General features: G+C 39.9%; 1 protein-coding gene across 2 annotated transcripts in view; it reads left to right on the top strand.

Moving 5' to 3' along the window:
- The window catches only part of gfra4a (GDNF family receptor alpha 4a), a 273,181-nt gene that overhangs the window by 47,893 nt on the left and 205,633 nt on the right, over positions 1-19,655 (top strand). Inside the window, exon 1 of one of the 2 annotated variants that reach the window (XM_060924684.1) lies at positions 2,207-2,279. The exons of the other annotated variant lie outside the window; for it this stretch is intronic. The gene's annotated coding sequence lies outside the window, so the exon portion shown is untranslated. Of the gene's footprint in view, positions 1-2,206; positions 2,280-19,655 lie in introns of those variants that run through there. 2 annotated transcript variants of the gene reach the window in all.

Raw genomic sequence — 19,655 nt, 5'->3', positions numbered from 1 at the left:
TCCATCCATTATCCATAACCACTTATCCTGTGCAGGGTCGCAGGCAAGCTGGAGCCTATCCCTAGCTGACTATGGGCGAGAGGTGGGGTACACCCTGGACAAATCGCCAGATCATCGCAGGGCTGACACATATGCCGCTTTTCCACTACAAACGCGGCTGAGCCGTGCCGTGCTGAGTCGAGCTGAGCGGGGCTGTTGGAGTTGCATTTCGACTACAACCGCGCTGAACCGTGCTGGCTGGAAGTGGGTGGACACATTGGGTGGAGTTAGCGAAAGTGGGTGGACGTCACGTGATGTCGTTAAGCAGCGCAAACAGTGACATCAGTGACAGTGGCGGAACAAGTCAGAGCCGGGCCGGGGGCGGGGCAAATGACCGGGCCCTTTATTAAAGCTTATCATAACATCATTTTAGGCTACAAAATGTCCGCAACTGCGGTGTTTACCAATTTCAACACTACCGGGTGCAACTATGTTATTTAGTACATCAAGTCCTTCAAATGAACATGTAACTCAGAAACAAAAAAAATTAGGATACTGTACATGGCTCATAATAAAACATCAATAGCCTATACTGCGCACATTATTTGAAGGGCATACGAATGAGCGCTCAGAGGTTGCAACGGTGACAGGAAGAGTCAGAAATAAAAGGAGGGCGGTGCAAACCTCACTGAATGCACTGTGTTTACCAATTTCAACACTACGGGGTGCAACTATGTTATTTTGTACATTAAGTCCTTCAAACAAACATGTAACTCAGAAACAAAAAAACATTAGGCGACATACTGTACATGGCTCATAATAAAACATCAATAGCCTACTGCGCGCATTATTTGAAGGGCATACGACGAGCCTTGCACTCCGCGAACTCGTCCACGATGCTCTGTATGTCACTGATTCAGTGAGCTTTTAAGCAGTAGTCTCACGACCCGAATAGTAAACAATAAACATGGAGGACATGGAGTCGTTAGTGTTGCTGGTCTTGGTGCTGTGGCTTGTTGTCACCGACAACGCCAACAGATACTGGCAAGAGCGTATAGATGAGGCGAGGCGCATAAGGCTTCAGAAATTCTCGTAATTCGTAATTATTCTTCTTCCGGGTTTGCGGTGTTTACAGATCCCAGCGCGCTCGCGGGGCGTGTGTGGGCATGTGAGGACACGCCTCCTCACCAATCAGTGCACAGGGGAGTGTCTGCTCACGCCCCCAGCCTCACTCGGCACGGTTTGGCTCGCTTCAGCCCCACTCCAAAACGGTGCGAGTTTTAGGGGCTAAGCAGGGCTGAAACGAGCTGAGTCGTGCTGGTTTTTGGTAGTCGAAACGCGAGCCGTGTCGGGCTGAAGTGAGCTGAAGCGAGCTGAAGTGAGCTGAAAATGGGTAGTGGAAAAGGGCCAATAGAGACAAACAACCATTCACACTCACATTCACACCTATGGTCAATTTAGAGTCACCAATTAGCCTAACCTGCATGTCTTTGGACTGTGGGGGAAACCGGAGCACCCGAAAGAAACCCACGCAGACACAGGGAGAACATGCAAAGTCCACACAGAAAGGCCCCTGTTGTCCACTGGGCTCAAATCCAGAACCTTCTTGCTGTGAGGCGACAGTGCTAACCACTACACTACTGTGTCGCCCCACAAAATATTTATGATTTCAAATGTTTAATCCAATCAAAACAATATTCAAAGAAGTGAACTAAAGAAATAAATCTTGTATTAGAGCAGCAGTCAGAGGACATCTGGATTTAAGACCTCTAAGCCTGTTTCCTGGGGGCTGCACTTGTTGAACCAGTGATACCTAATAATGCATCAACTGTGATACAAGAGTATTTTAACTTAACAACTACTAGGTAACAAAAACTAGGTGCAACATACTGGCTACTGAGCTTACAAGGATTTTACCTTACTGAAAAAGACCTAACCTATTTAGCCAAAATCATTTATGTGTGACTATGAACCTACATGTCTTTATGAATAAATGACCATGTCTGACACAAAGGTGACACTTACACAGGGGTAAATTTGAAGAGGGATCTCAGGGGAGAGTGAAATTCAGCCACCGTTGCTTTATGTGAAGTGAGCTCTTGCACTAACATATAAACATTAATTTATTTTCATTCATTTATCCTCGTCTGGGTCTGGAGCCTATATCTCAGAAACAGGGTGCATGAGGTGCAACTACACCCTGGATGGGATTCCTGTCCATCACAAGGTACCATGCACACAAATATTCACACCTGGGGCTCTTTATTGTAGCCAAGCCACCTGCCACATATTTTTGAGAGGTGGGAAGAAATTTTTTCAATTCATTTACGACAGTTGTTAAAGGCTGCATTTATAGACTTGGTCATGAAAGCAAAAAATGTGGATTGTGTTACTTTAAAGGCTTTACTATATGATGTATTTTTGCTAGAAAAGAATGTTTTGATTCGTTTAATTTAACTAAAAACCTAAGGTCTGGCCATCCAACTGTAGTGATTAAAATAAGCATTTAGCTCAGAGAGAGATGATAGTATATGCCACCATGCTGCTGAGTTCCATCCATCCATTATCCATAACCACTTATCCTATGCAGGGTCAAGAGCAACAACTTTCACTAGAACTATGGGCAAGAGGTGGAGTACACTCTGGACAAGTCACCAGGTCATTGCAGGGCTGACACATAGAGACAAACAACCATTCACACTCACTTTAGAGCCACTAATTAGCCTAACCTGCATGTCTGTGGGGGAAATCAGAGCACCCGGAGGAAACCCATACAGACACGGGGAGAACATGCAAACTCCACACAGAAAGGCCCCTGTCAGCCACTGGGCTCGAATCCAGAACCTTCTTGCTGTGAGGCAACAGTGCTAACCACTACACCACTGTACTGCCTTGCTGTTGAATCCTCAAAAATAATTTATGAGAAGGTGCTAATTAATTTTGTGTCACAGCCTAGCTCTGACAATAGTGCCAATTTCAAGGCAATCAATCAATCGATCAATAAAGAAAGAAAGACAGTACGGTGGTGTAGTGGTTAGCACTGTCGCCTCACAGCAAGAAGGTTCTGGGTTCGAGCCCAGTGGCTGACAGGGGCCTTTCTGTGTGGAGTTTGCATGTTCTCCCCATGTCTGCGTGGGTTTCCTCTGGGTGCTCCGGTTCCCTCCACAGTCCAAAGACATGCAGGTTAGGTTAATTGGTGGCTCTAAATTGCCTGTAGGTGTGAATGGTTGCTTGTCTCTGTGTCAGCAGTGAGATGACCTGGCGACTTGTCCAGGGTGTACCCTGCCTCTTGCCCATAGTCAGCTGGGATAGGCTCCAGCTTGCCTGCGACCCTGCACAGGATAAGCAGCTATAGATAATGGATGGATAGATAAATAAATAAATAAATAAATATTTAAAAAAGAGAGAGAGATATTTCATCCTTCCTCTTGGCTATGTTACTGCATTACTGTATTTCTGTGGCTATGAGTGGTTTATCACTCACCTTTTTCCTTTTTTTTTTAATCCTGTCTGTCTGCATTGTCATCTATCTCACATTCCATTCTCTATTTGCTGTCTTGTCCTGGTAAAATAGAGATAATAAAACAGTAACTATCTCCTGATATTGAAAATCAATGTTCTTATGGCTAATTTCGTTAATAATTCTCATCTCATTATCTCTAGCCGCTTTATCCTTCTACAGGGTCGCAGGCAAGCTGGAGCCTATCCCAGCTGACTACGGGCGAAAGGCGGGGTACACCCTGGACAAGTCGCCAGGTCATCACAGGGCTGACACATAGACACAGACAACCATTCACACTCACATTCACACCTACGGTCAATTTAGAGTCACCAGTTAACCTAACCTGCATGTCTTTGGACTGTGGGGGAAACCGGAGCACCTGGAGGAAACCCACGCGGACACGGGGAGAACATGCAAACTCCGCACAGAAAGGCCCTCGCCAGCCCCGGGGCTCAAACCCAGGACCTTCTTGCTGTGAGGCGACAGCGCTAACCACTACACCACCGTGCCGCCTTCGTTAATAATTATTCAGGCAAATAAAAAAATTAATTCCTCTATCAAATTAATGCTTAATACAGTGTGGTGTTAGACAAAGCCTATGTCACTTTGTAGTTTGTGTAGTTTGCGTATATTGTACTAGCCAGGGACTAAATGTGATAGCACAGCAACTGGCGGTATATACTGATACAGAGATGCTCATGGTAGAGTGACTTGAGCGACATGAGGCAAATAAAAGCAGCTGGTGAGTGTGTGAGAAGCAGCTTTGAAGGATTTCAATGAGTAAAAATGCCATGCACTCTTACCCGTTGATGAATATTCTGGTTTAAAGTAGGTTTAAAGCTCTGTAAGTCCACCCCTTAAAGGTTTTCCAGGAGCGGCTGACCATAATAGTACATATATTACAATTTAATATTACAATTTAATGAATGGTTACAGAAAAAGATCTTGATTGTACTTTTTTGCTGTTCTTGTTAGAACACAATTTATTTTCCCCAGTTTAGATTAATATCCTCTTTGCCCGCTACATGCTTTTCAAAAACATACAATATTTGGCCAAATACCGTATATGTGGACACCTGATCATCACACCCATATGTGCTTGTTGAACATCCCATTCCAAAGATGGTTCCTCCCATTTCTGGGAAGGTTTTTCCCAAGATCTCTAAAGTGGCTGTGGGGATTTGTCCATTTAGTCATGAGAGCATTAGTGAGGTCTGGCAGTAATGTATGGCAAGGAGGCCTGGGGTGCAGTCAGCATTCCAATTTTTCCCAAATGTGTTCAGTGGAGTTGAGATCCAGGCTCTATGCAGGTCACTTGATTTCTTAAATTCCAACCTTGGCAGGTCATGTCTTCTAGCACCAATGTGAGTGGATGACTACTCAGTAGCTCCATTCTAAATTTCCTTCAGGATCAGTAAAGTACCTACCTACCTGCCTGCCCGCCCACAATGAACTCGCACAGCTGAAACATACGGTAAACAGATCTGCAGATGTTATGAAGAATGAAACAACAGCAAAAATAGCAGACTATGAGATGAGATCAAGCTGTTCTGAGGCTGTTCCTCTTGCGAATGAATGGAGCACAGCATGGTCATGTACATACAGCAGGAGTGAGCAGTAACTTTTGCGAGTCAGTATGCTGCATGATGTTGCACTGTCAACATCAGGACCTGTGTTACATTCTATGGCACTGTTGATGATACAACATACAAACACATTCAAGACAATTGTGTGCATTCAACTTTGTGAAAATAGTTTGGGGATGGACCAAATATGAGTGTGATGGTCAGATGTCCACATACTTTTGCCCATATAGCATGTAGAGCAGCCTTAATCAAACATATTGAGTTGGTTCTGTGTAAAAGAAATTTCCCTTCTGTTGCTCAACTTGGGTTAGTGTTGCAGAACAATTCTTTCTTCTGTTACAGTCACACTGATTAAAAAAAATAAAGTGAGAATGCCCACAGGATCAAATCCTGGATAAATGTACTGTTTGTCCGATGATAATTTCTGACTTCACAGACACCACAAAATGAAGGGCCAGGCAGGTCAAGTAATGGCTGGACCCCCAATTACTTGAGCCATGTGACTTGGACATCCCATCAGGGCCAGTAATAGGCAGCATAGACTTCTTGCTGAGCTAGAGAAATGCCTCAGAGAACACAGAGTAAGGATGCAATCCCATAATAGCATGCAACTGGTGGCCTTGGAGATGGAGCCAAGAAAATGTACATGGTGGGGCGGTGATGGATGACGTTGGCACACTTGGGTTTTATTGAGGTTTATTGGGGTTATAGGAGAACGCTCAGTGTGAGTTTCATGAATAAATGATTCTCTATTACCATCTGTCACAATGCTAAACTCATCTGTCATTATTACTTATTCACATAGGCCATAATGCAGGTTACTGAGGCATACATACATACATGCATACACACACCAGAGCACAAGACATGAGTGTGTGAATATGCAGCACTCAACAGGCAGATAAAATATCACCCCATCAGTAGTAGCATGACAGGCTTATATAGCCCACTGCTGCCTCTAGCTCTTAGCCTTGGAATATATCTCCAGTATTATGAATTACATCTACTTAACATTTGACCCTCTGAGAGTTATGTTCTGTTGCATATTTAGTGTGCCCTGGTATACAATATCACAAAGAGTTAGCAATATTGTAGCACTTTATGTTGAAATTACTAACCATAATAGCCGAAGCAACATTAAGGGCTTCATAGTAGTTTTGTTGTTGAAGATAAAATATTGATTGAAACGCTCCTTCATGAATTATATGTGCAAAGAGTTACTCTACTTCTCAGAAAAGCTCACAGTATGTTTTGTGGATAATTAAATTATACTTGTACTTTCTGTTAGCCCTCTGTCTGTTGCCCCCGATCTATCCTTTCTGATCCCTGTTGCTCTTCACTATTGCTATATCCTGACACAAACAGTCTGCTCACACTCGGTCTCGCTGTGTCAGATACACATACACACTCCTGTATGAGAAAGTTAAGCACTTTAGTGCAAAGATCTTACTTCTGCATGACAGTTTAGCAGATCTTACTTGCCCTGCGACAAAATGCTTTTTATTTAATTTGTACAAAATAACTAGTGCTTTATGTAGTGATCTCCAGTATGTTTCATACACAACATTTCTTATTTTCACAGGAAATTGTCGACTCTTCCTTTCACTTGCCCTTTAATTTTATCCTGTTAATGCATAAGCTTGGACAAATGCAGTTCTCTTTTATATGATAAACTGGTAATTACCCTGATGTACTGGCCTTGCCTTTCTCTGCCTCTGAGGCTTAGAGTGTGTGCTTTGAGAATGCAACAACTAGTGATTATCTCTGATTGGTGCAGAGCGGACATGCTGTTTGACCGATTGCCCAGTGGAAGTATCACTGCTAGTGCTTTTTGACCACTTACAATTCTGTTGTAAAAGAAATTACAGAGGCTGGGAACTCACTAGTACTGATTTTTAATCTTCATGAGACTAATACATTGTGACAATAAATTTAAGATTTGACTCCTTTTAGAATCCAATTCAGGAACTGGTCCTATATTTTTGAGGTTATTCCAGGGCAGTCAGCCCAGTCCAAAGTATTCGACTTAGGAGTCTCATATTTTAATGCCTGATTAAATTCATTTAATTTAAAAATGGCCTTTATGAGTCCAGGTCAGTATTCATTTTTAATCTCGGCATGGTTGTGACCCTCTAGAACCTCAGTTTAACAAGCTGCAAGACCCTGCAAATTCACCTTGCACCCGAACTGCATCACTGAACTCCATTTAAGAGATTATTGAAGCATGTGCCGCTACATTACCCTCAGCTCTTGAAAAAGGGGCAAAAGATTTGGGCCCTTATATTGTGTCATTTATGAGGCTGACATGCCACAAAGGAAGGCTAGAGCTTATAACACATTGGTCAGCCACTAAATCTCAATGTCTCCTTTGGCCACACACAGGGATTGTCAGATTAATTATATCAGAATACACATATAGTGGAGTCTTTGATCAAATGGCTTTACCGTACGGTTTCATCATGCTTAATGTGTGTGTGTGTGTGTGTGTGTGTGTGTGTGTGTGTGTGTGTGTAATTGTACTTGCTACATTTTGAGGACTAGAACATGATTTTAACCAACAAAGTGAGGACACTGTTTGAGGGTTAAGACTTTGTTATTGGGTTCAGACTAGAATTAGGTTTAGGTTAGGGTTAAGGTAAGAGTTGGGTTTAAGTAGGTAGTTGTGATGGTTAAGGTTAGGCTAAGGAGCTAGTGAATGCATTATAACAATGTGTGTCCCCACAAAGGTAGACGTACAAGAATGTGTGTGTGTGTCTTTGCATTTGATCATACTCAATATACAGTCTTGTGAAAAAATAAGTACATTCTATGTTAATTGTAGACTTTTCTCAACATATTTAAACAAGCAAAAATTTCACCTTTTTGATACAGTGCCTACAGATAAAAGTGATATACTTAAACAAAACAAGGAAAATTAGTTATTTCAATCATTTATTCAACAAAAATATCAATAGATGTAATATTCTTGTGTGGAGAAAGTAAGTACACTCTAGGCTTAAGAAGCTAGTATCGCTCCCTTTTAGAGAAATAACTTGTAGGTGTTTTGCATAATTGTCCACCAGTCTCTGATATCAGCTTGTTGAAATTTTTGACCACACTTCTATGCAAAATTCCTTCAGCTGCAATAGGGTTTTCTTGCATGTACTGCTCTTTTCAAATCTCCCCACAACATTTCAATAGGGTTCAAATCTGGGCTTTTGACTAGGCCATTCCATAACCCTCCATTTCTTCTTTTTGAGCCATTGCTTGGTGGACTTGCTAGTGTGCTTAGGATCATTATCTTATTGAAAGGTCCACCTCCAGTTCAGCTTCATCTTTTGAACAAATGGCCTCATATTATCTTCAAGCACACTTTGATATGATTCAGAAGTCATAGTTGAATCCATGAATGCAACCCCAAGAAATAACATTTCCACCTGCATGATTCACAGTTGGTATGAGGTTCTTCTCATGAAAAGCCGTCTTTGGTCTGCACCACACATATGATTTGTCTGTCCAGAGCACGTTATTCCAGAAGGCCTGGTCTTTGCCTATGTTCATTGGCAAACTGTAGTCTTGCTTAAACATTGTTTTTGGCTTTTTGTAAAGCCTTTTGTAAAGGCTTTTTCCTGGCATGCCTCCCATGCAGGTCAAATTTGTCCAATCTCTTTCTGATTGTAGATATATCCACTTTCACACCTACAGTTGCAAGAGTTACCTGCAGATCCAGTGATGAAATTTTGGGGTTCTTGGAGACTTCTTTTAGCATCAAATGTTCTGCTCTTGGACTGAATTTGCCGGCGCGGCCAGTCCTGGACAAATTGGCAGTTGTTTGAAATCTACGCCATTTGTAGATGATTTTCATTACAGTGGAATGATTTATTTCTAACAATTTAGAGATCGTTTTCAATCCCTTACGAGATCCATAGGTATCCACAACCTTTTCTCTGAGGTCCTTAAAGAGCTCTTTAGATTTTGGCATGATGACAACACACAATAGCAATACACAATAGCAAAGAGAACACCAGACCCTAGATGTCAGGTTTAAATAAGATCGGTTCCACCTGCATCTCCACCTGCAGGAGGTTCTAATCAATGGCACCTAATCTGGAACACCTGATTCTAATTTTATGGACTTGAAAGTAGTGATAAATGTAAGGGTGTACTTACTTTTTCCAGGATGTATTTACTTTTTCTGACTGATTCTTTTTTATGTTAATTATGAAAATGACTGCAAAAATGTCAATTTTATGTGTTATTTGTTGGAGTATATTACCTTTATCTGTAGGCATTGTATCAAAGAGAGTGAAATGTATCCTTGCTTAAATATGTTGAGAAAAGGCTACAGTACCATTTCCACTGGATGTACTTATTTTTCACATAACTGTCTGTTAAGGGTATGTATGCAGTACCTGAGGGGGTTGTAGGTGGTTTCCTAAGAGGAACTGCATAAATGGCACCACATGCAAAGTATGGAAAACAATATTTAAATGTATTTGTGAGTGCTAATTGTTCTTGATAGACACAACAAGTTCAGAAGTTAAAAAACGGAAATAGGCTTATTCACATTTAATACCTGATTTTTGGTCATATTAATTTATGCATACAATCACTGTTTCCTGTCTGAGTTTCAGGCTTAGTAAATTGGATTTCAGGTGCAAAATTCATTAACATTCTGCACTATATTCAGCATTTTTAGGTAATTGTCCCAAATTGCATATTTATTAAGGCAAATGTGCAAAACAGATAACAAATGCTATATTCACATTAAAGACAGACTGCTCTTTAGAGCCTGTTACTGAATCAGCTACTAAAACAGGGGCCCAAATGTTCTGTACTGATGGTATTTTTGGTACAAACATTTTAGTTTGCTCTAGTTCAGGGGTCACCAAACTTTTTTCTCTGGGGGCCACATTGTCGTTCCTGACTGTGATGGGGGCCGGGGTCGGGTCAGCTATATCACATAGAATTGTATAACCCAGACAAATATGACCACCAGCAGGCCTCATTGTGTAGTAGAGATTACTAGCCTGGCACGGCCATCCCCACTACTATATCCATACTACTATATCCCCACTACTATATCCATACTACTACATCCACACTACTATATCCATACTACTATATCCTCACTACTATATCCATACTACTATATCAACACTTGATTCCTGGCACATATTTGTTTATCTTTACTAGTGGTTTGCAAAAGTAGTAATCAAGTCTTCACACTTTGTTTTAATTTGAAATACCACAGATATTCCATTTATTTATTTTCTAATAAAAATAATATCAAAGCTGTCAAGGTAAGAAACATCTGCCTAGTTGAGGTGATTGACACTGGCAAAGGTGAGTGGAAAATTATAAATTGTAGGTAGGCCTGTTGATATTATTAATAATAATTGTATGCAGCACTTAATAAAGGTCAAATAAACAGGCCTATAAAATAAATACATTTAAAAAAACAGTGAAATTATAATAATATGAGCAATAGATCACAGCAGTTGTGCTGTGTCCTGCACGTCATTGCTCTCATCCATGGCCAAAGCAAAAAACTCGAATTCTGACGCTTTCTCATTCAGCTGGTCATACACGTTGTCCCCCAAATCTTCGGTTCGCCTGGTCATAGTAGGTGCGGAGAGACTCGCCGCGTTGAGCGCATCCTTCTTGTCGGGACACACCTCCTCGGCCACAGCAAGCATGCATACTTTAACAAAGTCCCCATCAGTAAACGGCTTTCCATGGGTAGCTAGTAGGTGAGCTACCTTATAGCTAGCTCGGACAGCAGCCTGGTTGATCTGGGTTTGGCGAAGGAATCCATTCTGTTGTGCAGCCAGTCCGCATTTCATCCTCCGAATCCTGTCTTCTCTTGTTTGCCCTCGCAAACTAGCATACTCTTTGTGGCATAGTTCGAATTACGTGGGAGCCAATGGGAGCTGAGCTCCCATTCCCTCAGGCTCCCATGAAAGAAGCAAACTTAATTTTCTGTGCAACTCTCTCAAATACGTCATATATCACCATAATAAGCTTGAATAGCCTATATCACCATATAAATATAAATAAAACTCATTTCATTTCCGATCACCATGCAGCCATAACTTTGTATTGAACGTGTTATTAAACCGCAACATGTACGGCTGTACTTCACCACCACACCACTATGCGCGCAAACTGAAATTTGCAGCCTGCGAAATCGAATGTGAAGTTAAGTCCGAAGAAGACTTGTCCTCTATCTCACAACGATCTTCCATTGTTTAACAATATATATAATTATATATATATATATATATATATATATATATATATATATATATATATATATATATATATATATATATATAATTTGTTTAACTATATATATATATATATATATATATATATATATATGCATGCAACACCGCGTGTGTGTGTGCGTGCGTGCATGCGCGCGCCTGTGTGTGAAAGCTGTGCACTGCAGTGCGCAGGTCCAGGAGAGCGAGTATGCATTGCTTTTTTTTTTTTTAAATAGAGACCCCCATAGGGTCAAATGTATAATTCGAACCCTGCTTTGTGGCGGGTTTCATAGTGACGATGCAGATTATATTCTTTGAAAACCGGCACACTTTCTTTACATACAAGACAAACTGCACGGTCCTTACACTGAACGAAAAAATAATCGGTGGTCCACTGTTCTTTAAAAACTCTGCACTCTGTCAGCTTTTCACTGACCGCTAGCCATTTTGCTGTCCTGAACACTGACAGTTCTCTGCGCGTGCGCTGCCTGTCACTGCTTGATCGCGAGCATATGATGAAAATTCGGAAAATATGAATAGTTCATTTTATAACTAAATATCAATTTTAATTGATAAAATCAACAAAATACAAGATGCAGACATGTTATTATTTGACAAAAAGCAATTTAAAAAAATAGGCCATGACCACTTTTGGGGATTGCCTCATAGGGCCGGTTCAAGTGGTGGGGGGCAGAGGGGCTGGAGGGCCGGTCAAAGGGGGGTGGCGGGCCGGATCTGGCCCGCGGGCCGTAGTTTGGTGACCCCTGCTCTAGTTAAACTGTAGCCCTTTACAGTGAGTTTCATTAATAACACAGTAGCTATGCAAGATATTATTTGGAATCTATTTAATCTAATTTGGGCATCTGCACCACATCAACTGAACTCATTACCAAATTTAAAGTGGCCTTTGAAATAAAATAAACAGCTTTTTAACCATTGCAGCTGAGAGGATTTTGTATACCACAGTGTTGAATTTTTGATTCTGAATGGTCAGTAGTGACAGCTGCAAGACAAATCAAATGCAGATATGAGTGTGCTTGTTCAAATACATTAACCTTTTTACAGTAGCAATTAAGCTGTTTCCTGGATGTTACACAATATTAAATGTAACTAGAAATGGATAAAATACATGATGTAGTTTAAAGAATAAAAAATGTAAATGTTGGTAAATTGCTCTGATATAAGAAGAATAACACACTTCAGGATGTACTATTATTATGAAATAATCAACCCCTTGTGGGTTTTATTTCTTACTTAAATTTTATAAATGTTGTTTACATAAAACACCGTTCTAATGTTGCAGACTTATAATGCTGTCCTGGATATGTTTCCAATGCCCATGACAGCAATTCACAATAAGGTACTGAAATATAAAAAGCATAATTAAGGTGTTTATAAAGGCATACTCTATCAGCAGTGACAGACCTCAATAAAGAGTTTTATGAGTACAAACACTGCCATTATATGACTTCATTAAGGGAACATTGAGGAGACTCCACTAAAGCTGTGCCAGTGTAAACAGATGGCTGCAGTCTGTCTGGGTTATTTATGACATATTTACGTGTTTGGGCTTTGACAGATTGTCATTGATGTCGGTTGCTTCTTAAAATAGGGCTTTCATTTTTTTTAACTAATCTTGGTAAGCTGTTGTCCTATACTCCACCTTCGCATATGGGTATCAGAAGCTTTAATGTACTGAATAAGCTTTTTTTAAACCATGCCAAACTGTGTTGAATAAAATCATAAAAATTAAGTGCCTATTATCTGCTGCTAAAAGCCTGTAAGACTGCTATTGACTCCCTCAATCTATACATTATTGCCTTCACTTGGTAAAGGTCACATCAGTACTTTGGGTAGCCACTATCTTCTGTGTGTGCAAGTCTGTGGCTGGTTTACTAGACAGTAGCCTATCACTTGTAAGACTAAGTGGAGGCTACTTTGGCCCACTTAGACCAGATTGACAGGAGGTTAAAAGACCAGGCCACAGATTTATCAAAGCCAGGCTTGTATCTACAGACGCTGTACCTTCTTTTTTAAACTGTCTATTACCAAACCCAGACCTTCCCACTACCATGTGGATATATCTCTCTATCTAGAAGCTGCTCTGAAGTAAAGGTGTGATATTATTTTATTGAGTCTCTTAAGGCCTGCGCAAGCCTGCTTTGATCTTGCTCCTTCATATGAGTTTTTTATTGCATCTGTCAGTGTCATCAAAGTGGAGTACATTAGACCTGTAGGCTCATCCTCCGCTTATTTACCATTTGTTCATTTTATCTCTCCCTTTATTGCTCCTTGTGTCGACTCCTTAAACACAATTTGGGGTTTGATCCTTTGACAACAAACCAGGCCTGACATTTACTAGACCATGTGCATTCTTTCTGCTATGGCTTTAGATGGATGGGAGTGTGGGGTTTGTGGATTACATGGAAGGCTTATATGAACTTTTCATTCAGTTAATTTGGAGGGAAACTAATTGGATCAGATAAGACAAGTATGGAATTAAAATGATTTATTTGTGGGACTGCTAACATTAATGCAGAGATGTTTAGATACTCAGTTCAGGAGTATTCAGAGATATACAGTAGCAGTCAAAAGTTTGAACATACCCATTACTTAATGAAGTTAAGTATACATGCATTAGAAGTTAAATCTACCATTGACCAGCTGTTGAATCGATTTTATGTTAAAGTCTTCAACAATTTTAATGTACAACATCAAAACATGGAAGCGAAACAAGTAATCTTAAATGGCTCATGGTATTAACCCCATTTCCAGAAAAGTTGGGATATTTTCCAAAATGCAATAAAAACAAAAATCTGTGATTTATTAATTTACGTGAATGTCTATTTAACTGTTTTCCAGGCATCAAATTCTAGCTTCGTTTATATTTACAAAATACAGTTAAGTTGATCAGCAAAACTATTGAAAATCTTTTCTTTGTACTTTTGTCAGTTAAATAAAGTTGCACATGAAATAACAAATCACAGATTTTTGTTATTGCATTTTGGAAAATATCCCAACTTTTCTGGAAATGGGGTGATAGCAGTTGCTTTTTTTTTAAGTTCACATTGAATATATGCTGTATTCATTCAGGTAAATACACCCTTGGGATATCAATTAAAACTTGCACATGCAAACAGAAACACACACACAGTTTAAACAGGGCTGAAGATGATGAGTGAAAGGGTAAGATAGTGAGAAATGGCTAGCTAATAAGTTACTCCATCTGGAGCTGCTTGTATAACATTGCTTGTCCTTGATAATTTAAAAACCCACACATTGTTATTTACTAGAAGAATGAAGTGTTTCGATTAGAATAAGCAACCTTGAGTAATTATACACATATTCGAGTTAAGCAGATGTCCAATCTGAAACATACCACCTGTAGAACATGCTACAGCTGTCTACTCCAATTATTGAGCTTAAGGTGCAAATAATATATAATAAAATGCAAATAATATATGAGGACTAGAAGCTTCTACGTCTGTCATGTCTGTCACTTTAACACAATACCTTGGACTTATCCTTTATTTCTGCTGTGTTTATCTGATGACCCAAGTTTCAAGGTCTGTTTCTTTGTAATCACCTAGACTGTGCAGTGATTACTGGGACATCATTCAGGATCAAAACGTGACCTGAAACAGAGCTGGATCCTTTTCTCAGTGTGGCTGTGCTGCAGAATATAAGCAGTGCCCTCAGTACTAGAATTAGCACTCAATAACTTTCACGTTATGCATTTCATTTTTCAAAAGGTAAACATAGCATAAATACACAGCTAATTATGCGTGCTGATTATTGTGAATAAAGGATTAGGGTAAATATGAAAATCCAAACTTTTTGTTAGTGCTTTTCATTTTGGTGCATTAATACAAATACACATACGCTGAGACCCACACTTACTCAGACACCCAGCCACATATTTGTAATGTGGATCTAATTCTAAGCAGCTGTGTCTATAATGTGTGTGAGCATGTTCCGAAGATTTGCATTTGCTTCACTAAGCTAACATTCAACCTTCCAGAATTTGAAGTTTTATCTTCCTCCTACACTATAGTAACCCCTCTCCTGATGAGCTACTTGAGTAATTAGACAGGCATCCTGTTCTGTGTCTTGACTTATGACACTATATTAAATTCATACTCAGAATTTCATACAGAATTGGCTCTATGTGGTAAAGCTTAGTGCCAGCAAACCAGCCAGGGAACCTCAGGACACAAGCATTTACTTTTGCATTTATTCAATAACCCAGTGTGGTTATTTTATCCAAAACACTTTACAAGTAAGGCAAAACCATACAAGCATTTCTCTGTATGAGGGAAATGGCAGGCAAGTAGTGTATTTTCCCTTAGGGAGACGAGGGCCATATCTCACAGCCTATTAAAGAAAATATTTTTTCCCCCCACACTGCAAGCACAAACTTTTAATATCTATCCATATATATATATATATATATATATATATATATATATATATATATATATATATATATGAGAGCGAGAGAGAGAGAGGTAGATGGATGAAGTTTTTTGAGAAACAAATAATTTCTTCTGAAGTTGAATTTCATTTCTACCATAGCAACAACTAACAATGTTAACAGTGATGCTTTTTCTCATTGCTGTTATACTGTATACCTCCATAGCCACTGGAAATGAACGTCCTTGATTCTGATGTTTTAAAATGAAGTCACATTATTTTTTTTTGTTTGTTTGTTTGTCCAGTTCAGAAGTAATGCCATTATATTATGATTGTAGTCATACATTAGGAGTGATGGTGGATAATAGACAACAATTTAACCCATTACTCATTTGAGGTAACTGGTCACATTATATTCTGTCCACCATCAGGTAGACTAGAACAAAAAAAAAAAAAAAAAATCAGTTTAGTAGGCTGCTCCTCTTAAATGTGCTCATTTATCTGCACTTATCTGAAAGGTATATTCTGAATGGCCAAACAGATGAAACTTGCATTACCACACATGAACAGACTGCAATAAATTACTGGTACAAATTGTGGCTTTACAATATGCCATATGTATAACTTGAGCAAAGGAATACACAACTAAAATGAGGAACATGTTCTGTATATACAGGCCCTTAAATGGCTAAAAAATGAATGGGTGACAGAAGTTGCTGTTTAAATTCACCTTGATTACTGTACATGCTGTCTTCATTCAGAGAGATAAATAGACCCGGCAATATTTCAAATATCCACTGATTTCACCTTTTACTTCCCAAGAAGCATTTGGTTCGCACGGCTGATGAAGGATTTATTTATTTATTTATTTATTTATGTCTGAAAACATCCACATAATTGAACTGAAATTTGACAATGGTCGGGTTGTTGGTGCCAGACGAGTTGGTTTGAGTGTTTCAGAAGCTACTTATCTCCTAGAATTTCCATGCACAACAGTCTGTACTTACAGTAGAATGTGCGGGGGGCATGAGACTGGCTTGACACCCTGAAATAAAGGCTATGAACAATTAAAAAAAAAAACCTTGATCTTATTCATACCCTGATTTTTTTTTTTTTTTAAACATATTTTAATAATACAGGCTTTTTTGAGAAGGTATCTCACAGCTCAGTAAAAATAAATAAATAAATAAATAAATAAAGCCTCCACATGCTCTGGGGTCTTTTAGTAGATCAGGAAATACTGAGAAGTTTATTTTCCTTCAAACCTTTGATGTAGTAGTGGTTATTTTCCTTACAGCTGGAAGCAAGGACATGTAACACACTTCATCTCTATTTACAGACAAATGATCACTTAGAGCTGATTTCATTAGGTGTGTCATTGAGGGGGTAAGAGGAACAGCACCCAAGTAGCCCCTGGACAGTCCATTCTCTGTAACAGTGGTGTGAAGAAAGTATCACTGAGGTGTAATATTTCCCTGCTAGCACTCGTATGCTTGGTTTGTAATATTTTCTCTGTGGTCGGCATGGCCTCTGGTCTGACAGCTCAAATAAAGATGGAGTCACTTCAACTCATTTCTGCTGTGCCAGGCAAAAGCTACTTGCCTCAGCGTCACACATCCGGGCCAACACACACACACACACACACACACACACACACAGGCAGGGCTAGAGTGCTTCAACAGCCCAGCTGACCTTGCAATCGGCCAGCGGCATTCTCTCTCTGTCATCTTAGGTCAGTCCATCACTGAGCCTGTTTAAAAGATTAAAGAACTATTAAAGTTTCAGTGGAAATCAGGCTTCAGGCCATCAGTACTGCAATGTGAGCTAGTTCCACAAGGATGGAAAGCAGAGAGACAGAATCCAACACAAGGACTTAGGTCCTCGCAAGGGATCTTGATGGGAATAGATGCAGGAGGTATGGAGGATTCTAAGTGCTTCAGGAAATGTGCTACATGGATGCAACAGGTGATGATGGATTGGTTTCCTTGTGAATGTGCGTGTTCTCAAAATGTTTCAGAAGAATGTCCTTCAGAAGACACTAGAACTAGAATGTGACCATTTGAAACAAGCAATGGCAGGTTAGGTGGGAAATCTGTCCCACTTACATCATGTTTGTGTGCACACAGGATGGAGCTCTGTCCCACTTGCTATCAGACTCCCTATGGCTAAAAGCACAGAATAGAGGTTATGCTTGGAGTAGGGGTGTTCATCAAGACTATGATCCCACAGGACTGAACAAAAAAGTTACAGCAAGGGAAATTTTTACTCTCATGTGGGTAGAGCAAGTGGGACAAAGAGAAATGGCACATTTCAAATGTTCAGTAAGATTATATATAAAGTGTATATATACTAGTGCATCTCAAAAAATTAGAATATTGTGAAAAAGTTCAATATTTTCCATCAGTTATTTAAGAAAGTGAAAATGTTATATATTATAGACTCATTACACATAAACTAAAATGTTTCAAGCATTTTTCTATTTTAATTTTAATCAGTATGGCATACAGTACAAAAACATAAACAAAAACCATCTCAAAATATTAGAATATTTCATTTCGAGTTTGAGTAAAACTATATGAACACAGTGTATCTCTCGGTCTAGTTCAGTACACACAACCACAATCATGGGGAAGACTGCTGACTTGACTGTTGTCCAGAAGATGATCACTGATGCCCTCCATAAGGAGGGTAAGCCACAAAAGGTCATTGCTGAAAAGGGTGGCTGGAAAAGGTGCACAAGCAACAGGGATGGCCGCAGTCTTGAGAGGATTGTCAAGAAAAGTTGATTCAAGAACTTGGGAGAGCTTCACAAGGAGTGGACTGAGGCTGGTGTCAGTGTATCAAGACCCATCACGAACAGACATCTTCAAGAAAGGGGATACAACTTTTGCATTCCTAATATCAAGCTACTCCTGAGCCAGAGACAATGTCAGAAGTGTCTTATCTGGGCTAAGGAGAGAAAGAAATGGACTGTTGCTCAGCGGTCCAAAGTCCTCTTTTCAGATGACAGTACATTTTGCATTTAATTTGGAAATCATGGTTCTAGAGTCTGGAGGAAGAGTGGAGAGGCACAGAATCCAAGGTGTTTGAAGCCCAGTGTGAAGTTTCCACAGTCTGTGATGATTTGGGGTGCCATGTCATCTGCTGGTGTTGGTCCACTGTATTTTATCAAGTCCAAAGTCAACACAGCCATCTACCAGGAGATTTTAGAGCACTTCATGCTTCCATCTGCTGACGAGCTTTTTGGAGATGCTGATTTCCTTTTCCAGCAGGACTTAGCACCTACCCACAGTACCAAAACTACTACCAAATGGTTTGCTGACCATGATATTACTGTGTTTGATTGGCCAGCCAACTTGCCTGACCCGAACCCCATAGAGCAGTGGTTCCCAAACTTTTTTACATCACGTACCCCTTGAAGCATTTCATCTCCAACTGCGTACCCCCATGCACAACAAGAAATAAAAACATGAAACTGTTAGGGAGCAGAGTTTTATTAACTAGCTTGCAGATATTAAATACAACTACAGATGAACGGGCATGAGAAATAAGAAACAAGAACTAAAACTAAGAACTAATTAGCCTGTTAAGAACATAACCAAACCTGTGGAGCTCTGCGTCGAGTTTGAGAGGGGGCATGACCGGAACGAGTTCATTAAACATGGCCAAAATCCAGGTTAATGTGAAGGGTGTGCTTGAGAGGATGCACATAGCCCCCTTATGTCTGGTCGAATCGGAGAAAGTTTCAGCCTTAAATCATCTTCTACACACAGCCTGTGTCGGTATTTAGTTTTCAGGCTCGTCAGAGATGAGAACCCCCTCTCACATAAATATGTAGTTGCGAAGGACATTAATTTTTTGACAGCGCGTGTTGCCAGTTCAGGGTACTCTGTGCGCAATCCTATCCAGAAATCTGTAAGAGGCCCG

Source organism: Neoarius graeffei, chromosome 7, assembly GCF_027579695.1.
Source record: "Neoarius graeffei isolate fNeoGra1 chromosome 7, fNeoGra1.pri, whole genome shotgun sequence".
Taxonomy (NCBI): domain Eukaryota; kingdom Metazoa; phylum Chordata; class Actinopteri; order Siluriformes; family Ariidae; genus Neoarius; species Neoarius graeffei.
Note: the sequence above shows the minus strand (reverse complement) of the source record. Positions and strands in the feature narration are given on the sequence as shown.